Below are 13,566 nucleotides of genomic sequence, written 5' to 3' on the forward strand. Positions count from 1 at the left end.
TATAGCCTGTGATACAATTCTCCCTCGTCCTCTCTGTCCCTCTCAGACATGAATAAATATTGAAATCAAGCTAAATGGACAATGACAGGAAGCCAGGTGTGGTGCCGGAGGAAGGCAGGTCCGATCTAGGTACTAATTTCCAGGTCTATGTACAGAAGCCCCTGACTCAACTTAAAAAAAAATGAAGAGGAAAATAAGACATGCGATTAACTTACAATAAACTGAACAGAATTTTTAAAAACACACTTAAAAAAAGAGGGAGGGGGAGGCAGTAGTGGGGTAGCCTGTCTTATAGAGAAGGGTCAAACACTGTTCTGCCATTGCCTCCTCAGTTGAACACACACACAGGGCAGACAGAGAGAGAGAAAGAGAGAGAGACAGAGAGAGAGAGAGACAGAGAGAGAGAAAGAGAGAGAGACAGAGAGAGACAAAGAGAGAGAAAGAGAGAGAGAGAGAGAGAGAGAGAGAGAGAGAGAGAGAGAGAGAGAGAAGGGGGAGAGAAAGAATAAAAAAATCAGGGGATCAGGGGGCAAGGTGGGGGCTGGGACCTACTCAGCCTGCTCTGCCTGCACAGGCTCATGCTGCCACCTACTGTCCAGCCAGCCAACCTTCCTTTAGTCTGTCTTCCCAACCACCAGCCAGCCATCAGTATCATGGAAATTCTCATCTGAGACCTGGAGAGTGAAAAAGTCCAAAAGAGTCAAGTCCAACAAGCAAGCACCTTAGAGCCTCCTGTAGCATCCAGTCCTGCAGTTGTAACTAATCTCTCCTTCAAAGTCTACTACAGAGACATGCCTGAAGAATGTTGAAATTGTTTCAAATGTACATGTGTCCTCTGAGGGGAATCCACTTTTTTTTCTGTTTTTTTTTAAAGTTGTTCCAAAAATGCTGAGGGACACCACACTGTGTGTGTGTGTGTGTGTGTGTGTGTGTATGTATGTTCTGTATTTTTTTCTGTTTTTTGTTTGTTTGTTTTGTTTTTGTTTTTTTTTTTTTTGTTTTTTTTTTTGGAGACACGGTTTCTCTGTGTAGTCTTGGCTGTCCTGGAACTCACTCTGTAGGCCAGGCTGGCCTCGACCTCAGAAATCAGCCTGCCCCTGCCTCCCGAGTGCTGGGATTAAAGGCATGCATGACCACTGCCCGGCTTTTTTCTTTCTCTCTTTTTTTTTCAGAATATATCTCTAACAGGCTGGTTTCACTCCATGTAAGCCAATCTCCCTGGCAGATGTCTCACAACTTTGTCACCTCCAACATCTTGGAGTCCATAGAGTGACCTAGGCTTCACTTTATCTCTCAGGATCTTCATGCAGGGACTCAGGATTAGGGTTGGCCCTGAGGTCTTTTGGGGTTCATGCTTGTGATTTTCCCAAGAAAGGATCTTATGTTCTTTCTTGCTTGAGAAAGGGTACATACACAGCATAAAACATTTGGTTTTGTAAAAGATGTCAGGAGAGGGCCATATTCTGGAAAGGGTATAAACTAATTACCCTTTGTTTTTGCTGTCTCTTCTACCAGTTCTATCTACTCTTCCTGGGTCTAATCTCTGCTGTTGTTGAGTAGTTTGTCTTGTGGGTTGGTGAAGATATCTGGAAATTTTAAGTTATATATAGTTTTATCTATGATATTCCTGTCTGAAGACTTATCTACTGTGATGGTTTGAATAGGAATGGCCCCCATGGGTTCATGTGTTTGAATGCTTGTCCCATAAGGAGCTGCACTATTAGGAGGTGTGGCCTTGTCGGAGTATGTGTGGCCATGTTGGAGGAAGTGTGTCACTGTGGAGTTGTGCCTTGAGGTTTTAATAGATGTTCAAGCTATGCCCATTGTGGACACTGTCTCCTAGTGCTGCTTATAGATCAAGATGTAGAACTCTTGCTGGGCCGTGGTGGCTCACACCTTTAATCCCAGCACTTGGGAGGCAGAGGCAGGCAGCTTTCTGAGTTTGAGGCCAGCCTGGTCTACAGAGTGAGTTCCAGGACAGCCAGGGCTACACAGAGAAACCCTGTCCTTAATTCTCTATAGCATCTTAGTCAAATGGGAGGAAGTGAAGGAGGAAAAGATTGCAGTATTTACTATTTTAATTTTCATTATTTGGTCTTATTATTTGGTGTCTTTGTTTTCCTATAGTGTTTGGTTTAGGACTTAGTGGTGCTTTCTAATTTTTTTTATTAGTAGGGAGGGGCTGACTGCACAAAGACCCTTGGCTTTTGTGGTTGTGAGCCCTCTGGGTCTTTTGTCTGGGCTATAGCCTGCAGCATGTGTATTGATCACCTGGGTACAGCCCAGTGCAGCATCCTTCCAAGATAGAGCCAAGTACAGCAGGGGGAACCACTGGCTCTATCACCTTGTTGGGACAGAATCAAGGTGAGACTTGAACATGACCTCCAGCAATCACTGGAATCCAGGGATCCAGTGATGGCATGGGAAGAGTGATAGTTGGTGAGTGAGAAAGTGGGACAGAAGAGGAGGGGCCTGGCCCTGGGCCTGTTTAACTGAGAGCTGGCCAATCCAACCCAGGACTGTAAGACTGGTTCCCTTGATGTGTTTCTCTCCCAGGAAGCCTATGGGCAAGCTGGCATGTGGGCAGGGTGTGTTTCCTCTTATCAGGTCAGTGTGGCATAGGTTAAGGACTTAGGTTTTGAAGCTAAAGAGATCCAGTTCAGTCTTGGCTTCATGTCTTTGAATGATCTCTTTAACCTCTGAACCCCAGTTACTCCATCTGCAAAGTGGCAAGACTAATAGTTCCTCGAGCATTCTATGAAGTTTAAAAACTAGCACGGTCCTCGGACACATAGTAGATGAGATCACAGAGGACCAGCTGGACCTTGGCCCAAACCCCTCCACTCTCAGGCCTCCTTTCCCATCCTGTGGATCAGATCTGAGCTGGCAGACACTGGCAGGAGGACCTGCTGTCCAGGACGCATCCATGCCTGAATGGTAAGTCACTGGCTGCATCCCTGCCTGCACTGTGATTATAGGGTACTGAGAGAGCTGCACCCCCTGATAAAAGTGAGGCACCAAAAGGAACCAGAGCTTTTGTTCTCTGAGCCTGTCTATTGTGTCTCTCTCATCTCCCCCACTCCCCTCCTCTATCTCAAAAAATTAAGAAAGAAAGAAAGAAGAGAAATTGAAGAGATCAAGGGCTGTCAGCATCAGATCACAACACGGGCTCTAGGAGTTGGCAGCTTTCCAGTGCCTGCACAGAATTCCCTCCTCTTGCTTTCCTCAGCTCAACCTAATTAAGATAAATTGTAGTGCATCCCAAGAAACAGTTTCCTGCATCCCTGCTACCCATCAGAGCCCTCCCTCAGTGCAGTCTGTGAACACTCTCCCCGTCTGATGCTTCCCTCAGAAGAGAACCACTGAAGTGACCACCCCATTGTCCACTGCTGTGGTCAGAGTCTCCTTCCCCAAGCATCTCTCGAGTCATGTCATACTGCCACCCTGGAACCTTCAGAGGGTCCCTGTTGCTTGTTTTCAGACTCCTCAATATAGCACAAGGCTCTTCAGAATTTCACCTTGGCCTGCCTTTGCCTCATAGACATATGTTTCCAAGTAGCAGCCAAGTCTCTGTTTCCTGCATGGGTCTGTAAATTACCTGCCTTTGTGCCTTTAGTCACATGGCCCATTAGCTTGGAAAGCCTTTATCCTGGTGGGATTAGAGCCATTCTGCAGGGATTAGTTGAAGTGCCAACTCTTCCAAAAACTGCATCTTGTCAGGGAACATGCTCCTGCCTCACCTGGCACACAACAGATTCAGAATTAATGTTGAATTTGCTCACAGACCCTCCTGTGTCACTGTGAGGGCCTGCGGAACTTAAAATAGCAGTATGAGCTGTCTGCCTTGCATGTGGGGAGCCTACCTGAGGCATGGTGGAACAGCTGCTTGGCCCTAACCGCTGGAGTAGACATCACTTGGGGGGTGGATCTTCTTGGTTCAGAGTAGGGAATGGGAGATCAAAGTGGCTGGAGGCATGTAACTGGTGTCAGGGGGTTCAGAGGGCTTGTCTTCTCTGAACCTTTTGAGGAACACATCAATCCTCACCTCAGCTCTCCCACTGTAGCTCAGTGGAGGCCTTCAGGCTTGGCATCCTGTTTGGCCTCCTCCCTGGCACTTTCTGCTGGTCCAGGTTAGCCATATAGGGCCTCATTACAGCCTAAATGAAGAAAGCAAGTGAAGTGCAGAGTTAGGACAAGGGACACCTATCCTACATCCCAGTGGAAGAGCCAGGGCATCTGGGGTCTCTGCTGAGCAGGGAATAACGTTCAGCCTAGCTATCCCCTCTAAGAAAATCAAGATGGTAGCTAAGGGAAACCACTTCCAGGCCTGCCTGCCTTCACTTACTGATGCAGAAAAATGTGCAGACCCCCTGCCGCTGTCCCCCCCACCCCCACATACATGTAGAGTTCTGTTCTTGGCTGTGGAAATGTGGCAGGGAACCAGACAGATACACCTTTGCCCTTCTGAAGGTGGTTTCTAGTCGGTTGACATCATAAACAGTTTCTGTAGTAAAAAGACATGTTCCCTTGTGTTTGGGGAATAAGTGGGTTGGAGGAAGCAGAAGGTGGTGAGAGTGTGGTGGGGACATCCCAGAGAAGAGACATCTGAATGACAGTTAAGAGGCAGGCGAATTGGTGATGTGGAGATCTGAGGAAAGAATACTCAGGTAGACTGAACACCTAGGCTGAATTCAGGCTCTGAGGTAAGAGAACAGAATGGGTCCTGGCCAGAGTGAGGAGGGTGGAAAGGGAGGGAGGAAGAGATGGGTGGATTTTTGTAAGAACTTCATCTTTTACTCTGGGGGCCGTGGGAACCTGTAGGGTTTATTTGTTGTTTTGTTTTTTGTTTGTTTGTTTGTTTGTTTGTGGGTTTTTTTTTTTTTTTTTTTTTGGTTTTTCAAGACAGGGTTTCTCTGTGTAGCCCTGGCTGTCTGGAACTCACTCTGTAGACCAGGCTGGCCTCAAACCCAGAAATCCACCTGCCTCTGCCTCCCAAGTGCTGGGATAAAAGGTGTGTGCCATCGATTATTGATCATTATTGGTTATTAATCAGTATTGATTATTATTATTATTATTATTATTATTATTATTATTATTATTATTATTGGTTTTTTTGAGACAGGGTTTCTCTGTATAGCCCTGGCTGTCATGGAACTCACTCTGTAGACCAGGCTGGCCTCGAACTCAGAAATCCGCCTGCCTCTGCCTCCCGAGTGCTGGGATTAAAGGCGTGCGCCACCACCGCCCGGCTTATCAATCAGTATCGATAATTATTGATTACTGTTTATTCATTATAGATCGGCATTGATTATTATTATTATTATTTTCTAACTACAGCCAACCAGCATCAATGGTGTCAGTCGTCCCTTCTATTCTTTCCTCTAAAAGCAGAGTCACAAGGACAAAGCTGCTGAGTTCCTCTGCCTGCTGGGGCCCAAACATCGCCCCTTCTATTACATCATCACCAGTTTTCTAGTTTTCAACACCTTCACTGCCTCAGCTCGGCTGTCCTTGAACTTGCTCTGTAGATGAATCTTGAACTCAGATCTGCATAGCTCTGTCTCCTGAATGTTGAGTAATATGTGGGTAACACTCTGCCCATATCTAAACTTTTCATTACCTAAACTTGTTCTGTACCAGGATGACTTGAATCAGACATCTGCTTGATGTTCATCTCCTGGGATTTAAGTTGTATACCACCATGCCTGGACCTAAGTATATCCTATATTTTTTTAGATTTTAAATTGAAATCCCTGTATAGTAATCACAATCTGTCAATTCTCAATTTGACATGTACTTTTATCCTCTTATGTACACATAAAAACAATAACCAGTTAATAATAATGCCTAACATTATACAGTTCTCATCCATATAACGTTACATCCGTATGTTTAGGTGGATGGAATCTTGCCATAATATCACCATTTCTTTAATTCCATTGTGTGTCTTTGATCATAGGATTTAGCTTCATTCAACTTCCTGGTGAGATTTTCTCTTTGAAGCTAACATTTCATATTTTTCCTTTCTAACATTACTAAGCATGATCAAAACAATCACCATGAGAGTAAGCACAGGCCAAAAGCTATGCTTGGCTTTCCTGAGACTTCCTTTGTCAATCCAGTTAACAAAATAAACCTGTTTACCTTCAGATGAGAGCAAAACACAGCAGCATTCTTCAGCAAAACATTATAAAAATTCTATGCAAAGTTCAAACCACCCTTAGGTCATATGTGTTCTACTAGGATGGCCCATGAAGTTCCACTTAATGCATGTACAAATCCAAAGTCTAAAAATCCACATTGCATCCAACAAAAGCATGGTCAAGCCTACCAATAAGAATACTTAAGTCTGGGGTACCAACTTCTGTCTTAGAATTTCCATTGCTAAGAAGAGACACTGTGACCAAGGCAGCTGTTTTAAAGGCAAATAGTTAATTCAGTCTGTATTACACTTTCAAATGTTTAGTCCAATGTCAGCATGCAGGCAGCCATGATGCTGGAGAAGGAGCTGAGAGTTCTGCATCTTCATGAGAAGGCATCCAAGAAGACATTGTCTTCCAGCCAAGTGGTAGGAGGGTCTGTTTTGTACTGGCCTGAGCTCCAGAGACCACAACCATAGTAATTCACTTCCTTCAAAAAGGTAACATCTACTCCCACAAGGCACATCTCTTAATATTGCCACTTTTTAGGGTCAAGAATATTTAAATCACCACAGTTTACTTCAACTATGAATTCTTTTATGCATTTAAATATGATTAGGACTTGCAGAGGCTTTAACATGTTAATTACTTTCAGATGGTTTCTATCTCATATGTGTTCATTTCTGTATTCAGAAACCACTGTGGCATGTAAACAATTTCCCAACTTTAGAACAATCAAAAGGTTTCTGCTCAGTTTGTGTTCTTTTATGTCTTTGGAGACTACAGAGATATGCATAGGCTTTACCACATTCATTACATCTGTAAGGTTTCTCCAAGGTGTATGTTTCTTTAAGTGTTTGGAGAGTACAGTGACATGCAAAGGCTTTATCACATTGACTACATTAATAAATTTCACTCTGCACATTTTCTTTTGTGTATTCAGAGATGACTGTGTCCTGGAAAGGCTTTACCTCATTCATGACATTCAGTTTCTCTCCAGTATGTGTTCTTTTATGTAATGGGTGATGACTGTGTCGTGCAAAGGCTTAACACCTTGATTACATTGAGTCACTCTCTTGAATGTTTTCTATTATGTAGTCACAGATAAAAGTGAATTGTCAGTTTTCCCCCAGTGATTACATTAATGAGGATTCTCTCCAGTGTGATTTCTTTGTGTGTGTGTAAAGAACTATGACATGCAAAGGCTTTACCATATTGTTAATATTCCATTAGGTTTTTAATCATAAAAACTTAACTATTCATAGGCCCATTCCCACCCCACTTCTAACGTAAATTTTTAGAAATTTTAAACTTCAGTATCATCATAACTTTCGTTTTCCTGACCTAAATTTCAATATCGATGGGGTAACACTAAAATCTGAACAGCACTTACCCTTTCTCTAACAAAAGTTCACCAGCCTGAATGAAGAAAAACCAATGTAAGAAAGACCCCTACAGATATCAGGGCCCCCAGTGTCACGGCCCCCGTCAGTATTGTCTTTACTGACATCCAGTTTCCTTTCTGTAGACACCATGTCTTTTTCAGGGCCCTGTTCGTGTACAGGGCTGTGAACTCCGTCCAGCCGCCATTGTTGTGGATCCAGTCAGCCAGGTGTATTTCTAGATAGGCCACCATCCAATCCTGTATCTGCCTCACCAATGGCTCTAAGTTTTTGTCAATACTCTCAGCACACAGGGCCGCCCCAAAGACAAAGAATGCCACAAGACGGCCCCAATTGGGGCCTCCTTGGAATAGTTCCTTGGAAACCTGGATGAAGCATTGTTGGGCTGAGCCTGGGATCACCTGTAGTTGAGCAACCAGGTCAGAGAAGGTGCGCCAGAAGCGGGTCTCAAATTCATCTCCAGCCGCCCACATGGCTTGGTGTAGCGGGTCAGCTGTTGGGCCTTCTTCTGGGCCAGCTCCTCGGACATAACCCTTCTGCCTTAGCTTGTAGCCTACAAAGTCGGCCACTAGAGCCTGTGTATCTGGGGTTGAGGCTGGGGTCGTCATCAGATGCATTCAGCTGGGTTCCAAGTTTCCAGCTCAATGATGTCAGACTGCATTTCCTGCTTGGAACTGGTGCTCAGGCCTCCGGTCTCATATGTTGAGCCACCTTGAACACTTTCATGTGGGCAAACAGGGATTTGGAAAGAACAATATTAGGATTGAGTGCCCTGAAGAACAAAGAAAATAGAAAAAAAAGAAAGATAAACAAGAAAAAAACAAAAAAAAGAAAAAAGGAAAAAAGAAAGAGAAAAAGGAAAAAAAGAAAAAGAAAAAAAAGGAAAAAGAAAGAGAAAAAGAAAAAAAGAAAAAAGAAAAAAGAAAAAAAAAGGAAAAAAGAATAAAAAAGGAAAAAAAAAAAAAAAAGGAATAAAAAAAGAAAAAGAGCCCTGCAGTGGTGGCGCATGCCTTTAATCCCAGCACTTGGGAGGTAGAGGCAGGTGGATTTCTGAGTTCGAGGCCAGCCTGGTCTACAAAGTGAGTTCCAGGACAGCCAGGACTACACAGAGAAACCCTGTCTCGAAAAACAAAACAAACAAACACACAAAAAAAAAAAAAACGAAAGAAAGAAAAAGAAAAAAAAAGAGAAAAAAAAAGGGAAAAAAAAAGAAAGAAAAAAGGAAAAGGATTGATTGCCCCTCTGTCTCAGTGAGCAGTGGCAGCTGCCACACAGGATTTAACCTGTCGGAGTGTTCTGAACCTGGAATGAGGCAAAGGGAAGGAGAGCTGTCTAATCACTCCCGCCAGTCTCCAAGGCCAAGTCAGTTCAGGTCTCTGTTAGAGTTCTATTCATTTTCTCTACCTGTCCTAAAATCTGGGGCCTAAATGCACAATTTCTAATTCATCCCCAGCTGGGCGGCCAGTTCCTGACCTACCTGGGCAACAAAGACGGGTCCATTATTGGGTCCTATTACCTTATTAGGTATTGCATACCAGGGAAAGTTTTTTTCTAAGATATTAGAAAAATAAAATCTAAAATTAAAAATAAAATATAAAATTAAAATATTATTATACTTATACTTTATATTTATATTTTATTTTTATATTACTTTATATTTTACTTTTTTATTTTATATTTTATACTTTATATTTTATATTTGATTATTTTATATTTTATTTTATTTTTGTATTTTAAATTGAAGTTTTATATTTTACATTTCATATTTTAATATATATTTTGAATTTTAAACTTTATACTTTATATTTTACTTTATTTTATTAATTTATATTTTAAAATTGTATTTATATTATATTTTATATTTTATATTTTACATTTTATTTTATTATATATTTAAAAATTTAAACTTTATTTTATACTTTATATTTTATTTTATTTATTTTATTTTTAATTTATATTTTAAATTTGTCCTGCCAGGACTGAGTTAGCCTCAGTGATGCCTTCTTCAGTTGGTCCCTATTACCTGCTATGTTGGTCATGAACTAAACACTTGAAAGTGTTTTACAGACCCAACTATTTGCCTTTAAAACAGGAAGCTCATAAGAAGACCATCAGAGTTAACTAACCTGGGCCCTAGGAGACTCTCAGAGACTGAGTCACCCACCAAAGAGTGTACACAGGATGGACAGAGGTCCCCAGTATATATGTACTCTATGTGCTACTCAGTCTTCACATGGGTTCTCCAACAACTGAAGTAGGGGATGTCCCTTAAGGTGTTGACTGTCTGTCCACACTGTTCCCCATACTTGGCTGGTGTGTCTGACCTCAGTAGGAGAGGATGTGCTTAACCCTGCAGAGACTTGACATGCCATGACTGGGGGATATTCAAGTGGCCCCCAACCCTCCCTGGGGAGAAAAAAGGAGTCAGGGATGAGGTACTATGGAAGATGGAATGGGGAGGGGGTAGTAACTGAGATATAAGGAAATATATAAATAAATGGGAAAAGTAAACAATACATATAAATAAAATAAAAATATACAAATCAGCATATTAGTTTTAAATTTTACCCTACTCAATGTCTCAGGGCATAAGCCAAAGTAGGCAAGATTTTTGACAAAAATATCACACAAATGACCTCTAACTGAAGTTTTCTCAGAGTCTATTTTCCACTGAACAAGCACGACCTCAACTACCTTTGGCTGCAGTACTGTCAACACCCCAAGCTTCCATGTCCTATGAGAACAACTGATTAAGATCTATGTATAGCTCTCTATGATTTTGCCATCTCAGTTTGTGATATTCTCCACATTCCTTCAAAAGAGAACATAGATTCTGTCCAGCAGCATAATCACATCTGGATACCATTTTGTTGTTGTTATTGTTCTAACTTGCTACTCTGCTGCTGTGATTGAATGCTCTGAGCAAAAGCATCTCAGGTAATAAGTGGCTGTTGTACATGGTTCTGTCAGATCACAGTCCATTATTTTGGGAGCTTAGATTAGAAACTGAAGGCAAAATGCATGGACACACACTATCTCCTAGCTTGCTCTCTTGCTTGCTCACTGTCTCATGCTCAGCCTGTTCTCTCATCCAGCCCAGGACCACTTGCTTAGGGATATTGTCACCCTCAGTGGAAGAGCCTTCCTAATCAATCATCAACACTATCTCTCACAGACATAGCAACCAGCCATTCTGATGAGGGCACACCCTCAATTGAGGGTCCCTCAGATGACTGTAGCTCTGAAATGCTGAGAACTTAAGACAACAATGTCACAGACACTAAAATGAGGAAGTCGTTATAAAACACAACCAATGATTTAACCACATCAATTACAGGAGCCCCCTGCCACCCCATGAGGAACTTGGAGTTGTGGCTGAGCCAGGACAAAATAGGGAGGGCATCTGGCTCAGAGCACGGAAGGATACACTGGAATGGGGAGCTCAGAGGCTATGCTGACCTGGGGAGAGTTGTCTTTAACCCTGGGTTCCCAGGCCAGTGCTACCAAAGATGTGGCTAAAACAGCTGGAAGGTGGATAGAGAAGCAGATTGCCCCACAGACTTGGAAATGGCCTCCCCAAAGGACAGGATCTCTGGTCCAAGGAAGATATGCTAACTCTGTTGGAATGAAGAACAACTTTCCATCTAATGACAATTCCAAAACTACAGAGTCACATATCGACTGGGCAGAGGGTAGAATGGAAGGGGAGGGAAAATGAGGTCTTTGTTCTTTCCACCCTGTAAAACAAGGTAGAAAGAAAGCGATTGTGCCCTGGATGCTGTCTTGAAGAGTTTTCTGTCATGGACTAGTCAATGGGTATTAGTTTTGTTGGTAAGAATGATTTAACCCAAGGTGAGGGGTCAGTAACTAAATCAACTGGAATGGAAACAGTCTCATTTCCTCAGTCACAGAATAATAAAGTGCTACACACATAACAAACAGCCACAAGGGGGCGGTAAAGGCTACCCAGCAGATTCCTCCACTTGTACAGAGGAGAAAATGAAATCAGGATGGCATAGGCCAGCCTGGTCTAGAGAATGAGTTCCAGGACAGCCTGGGCTACACAGAGAAACCCTGTCTCGAAAAACAAAAACAAACAAACAAAGAAACAAAAAATAATACAATAAAAATAAATCAGAAGAAGAAGAAGAAGAAGAAGAAGAAGAAGAAGAAGAAGAAGAAGAAGAAGAAGAAGAAGAAGCAGCAGAAGAAGAAGAAGAAAGAAAACAGGATGGCAGCAGCTGTGAGCCCTGTAGCAGGGTTCCAAGCCTACTCTAACCTTCCCAGAAATTTAGACCAGAGGCACACTGTCCAGAATACTAGTCTCTAGAAAATCTTTGAAGCACTTTGGGGCTATGACTCTCCAGTGTATCCACTGTAGCAGGGTTTCACATACAATTTAATCATCTCCCTCCACATATACTCAAGAAAAACCTGAAAACCAAGGCACACAGACACAAACCTGGCAGGCAAGCCACTGACCCAAAAACAACAATGGTACATGTTAACAAACAGCCTTTCAATCTTTTATTTGGGAGTCCTGAGGATCTTGGGTCAATACACTAAGATGGTATGTCCAACTCACAGAGACCCCAAAGACCAACAAGGAGCCCATTGCAATGCAAACACAGGGAGGTCTTTATTATGAGCTCTGTAATAAAAATTCTCACTAGTCAGCCTCACATGAGATCAAAACTGAGAGACCAAGTCTAGGGGTGCTGGGTATTTATTGTAGTCACAGAAAGATTGAGACATTAACGTACAGGTCATCAACTTAATATTTTAAAAACTACATGTCCGGCATAATCTGCAGTAACCAATCAAGGGGGCAAAAGCATCTGACAACCACGATGGGTAGACTATTTTTTTCTCTGTAAGGTGAATTAGTTATCTACATGAAGCTTAACCCTGCAGTTGTACCTTGACTGGCTGTTGACAAGGGGGATTGTCATAGGATGTTTGCTCAAATGGACTTCGTGCACCCTCTAAAACAGAATTGATTGGGCTTTACAAACTCATCTTTATGCCTGAGGTCCTGATTATTGAAAGATGCTCCTGTTCAACCACAAGCCATGCATGGCAGTAGAAAAGGTACTTTATCCAAAGACCTGCCTCACTATCTCTTACTGCAGATCCTAATATCAGTTGCACTTACTCTGAGACAGAATACCAGTGGAAGTTGCCTCTCCCCCTGTGCATGCCTCTTATAGGTAAGATAAACAATCCCCACCTGCCCTTCCTTTCCTGCCTCATCCCTGTGTCTCAGCCCCTCTTGGGCAGACAGTCCCTGTTCAACCACATGCTTTACCTGCCAGGACACAAGGTAAGCTTTCTATAAATCTACCACACTGTCTGTTATCCCAGATGCAATGATCACAATTTCCCCTCGTACTGTACTAAACACCAGAGGCAGCTTTACCTCTGTCCTGACTATGTTTCCTTGAGGATGCTAAGATCATCTCTTCCTGCCCACCTTTTCTCACTGCTCCCAACATTAGCAAGCATTCTCTATTGAGGATACCCACCAAACACGTCAGTAAAAGAAACAACACTCAGGCAACTCTCTTTGTAAATCCAGACATCAAACAGCAACCTAGGAACAAAATTTCCAACCAAGCAAGACAAATTCAGAAATCAGTATGTAAATCTATAATCACTTTAAACCCAAAGGCCTAGACACCAGCATAGGAATACAATAAATAATAACCAGAAAAATATGTCACCAAAATATCCAAGCTATCCTATCACAACAGGTCCTGAGAAATAAAAACATGCAACAGATATGGTACAAAAGACATTGTTTAGCCAGGCGGTGGTGGCACACGCCTTTAGTCCCAGCATTTTGGAAGCAGAGGCAGGTGGATTTCTGAGTTTGAGGCCAGCCTGGTCTACAGAGTGAGTTCCAGGAAAGCCAGGCTTACACAGAGAAAGCCTGTCTCAAAAACTGGGGGGAAAAAGACATTGTTTGGGGGAAGGGAGATGAGTGAGAAGCTGGGGAAGGAATAGAGGCACAGAAGAGGACA

The 13,566-nt window shown here is 42.6% G+C and overlaps 1 pseudogene; it reads right to left on the reverse strand.

The window, feature by feature from the left end:
- Positions 1-7,551: 7,551 nt before the first annotated feature.
- On the reverse strand, positions 7,552-8,151 carry LOC143437283 (bcl-2-like protein 2 pseudogene; annotated as a pseudogene).
- Between the last annotated feature and the right edge of the window lie 5,415 nt (positions 8,152-13,566).

The sequence above is a fragment of the Arvicanthis niloticus genome, chromosome Y (genome assembly GCF_011762505.2).
Source record: "Arvicanthis niloticus isolate mArvNil1 chromosome Y, mArvNil1.pat.X, whole genome shotgun sequence".
Taxonomy (NCBI): domain Eukaryota; kingdom Metazoa; phylum Chordata; class Mammalia; order Rodentia; family Muridae; genus Arvicanthis; species Arvicanthis niloticus.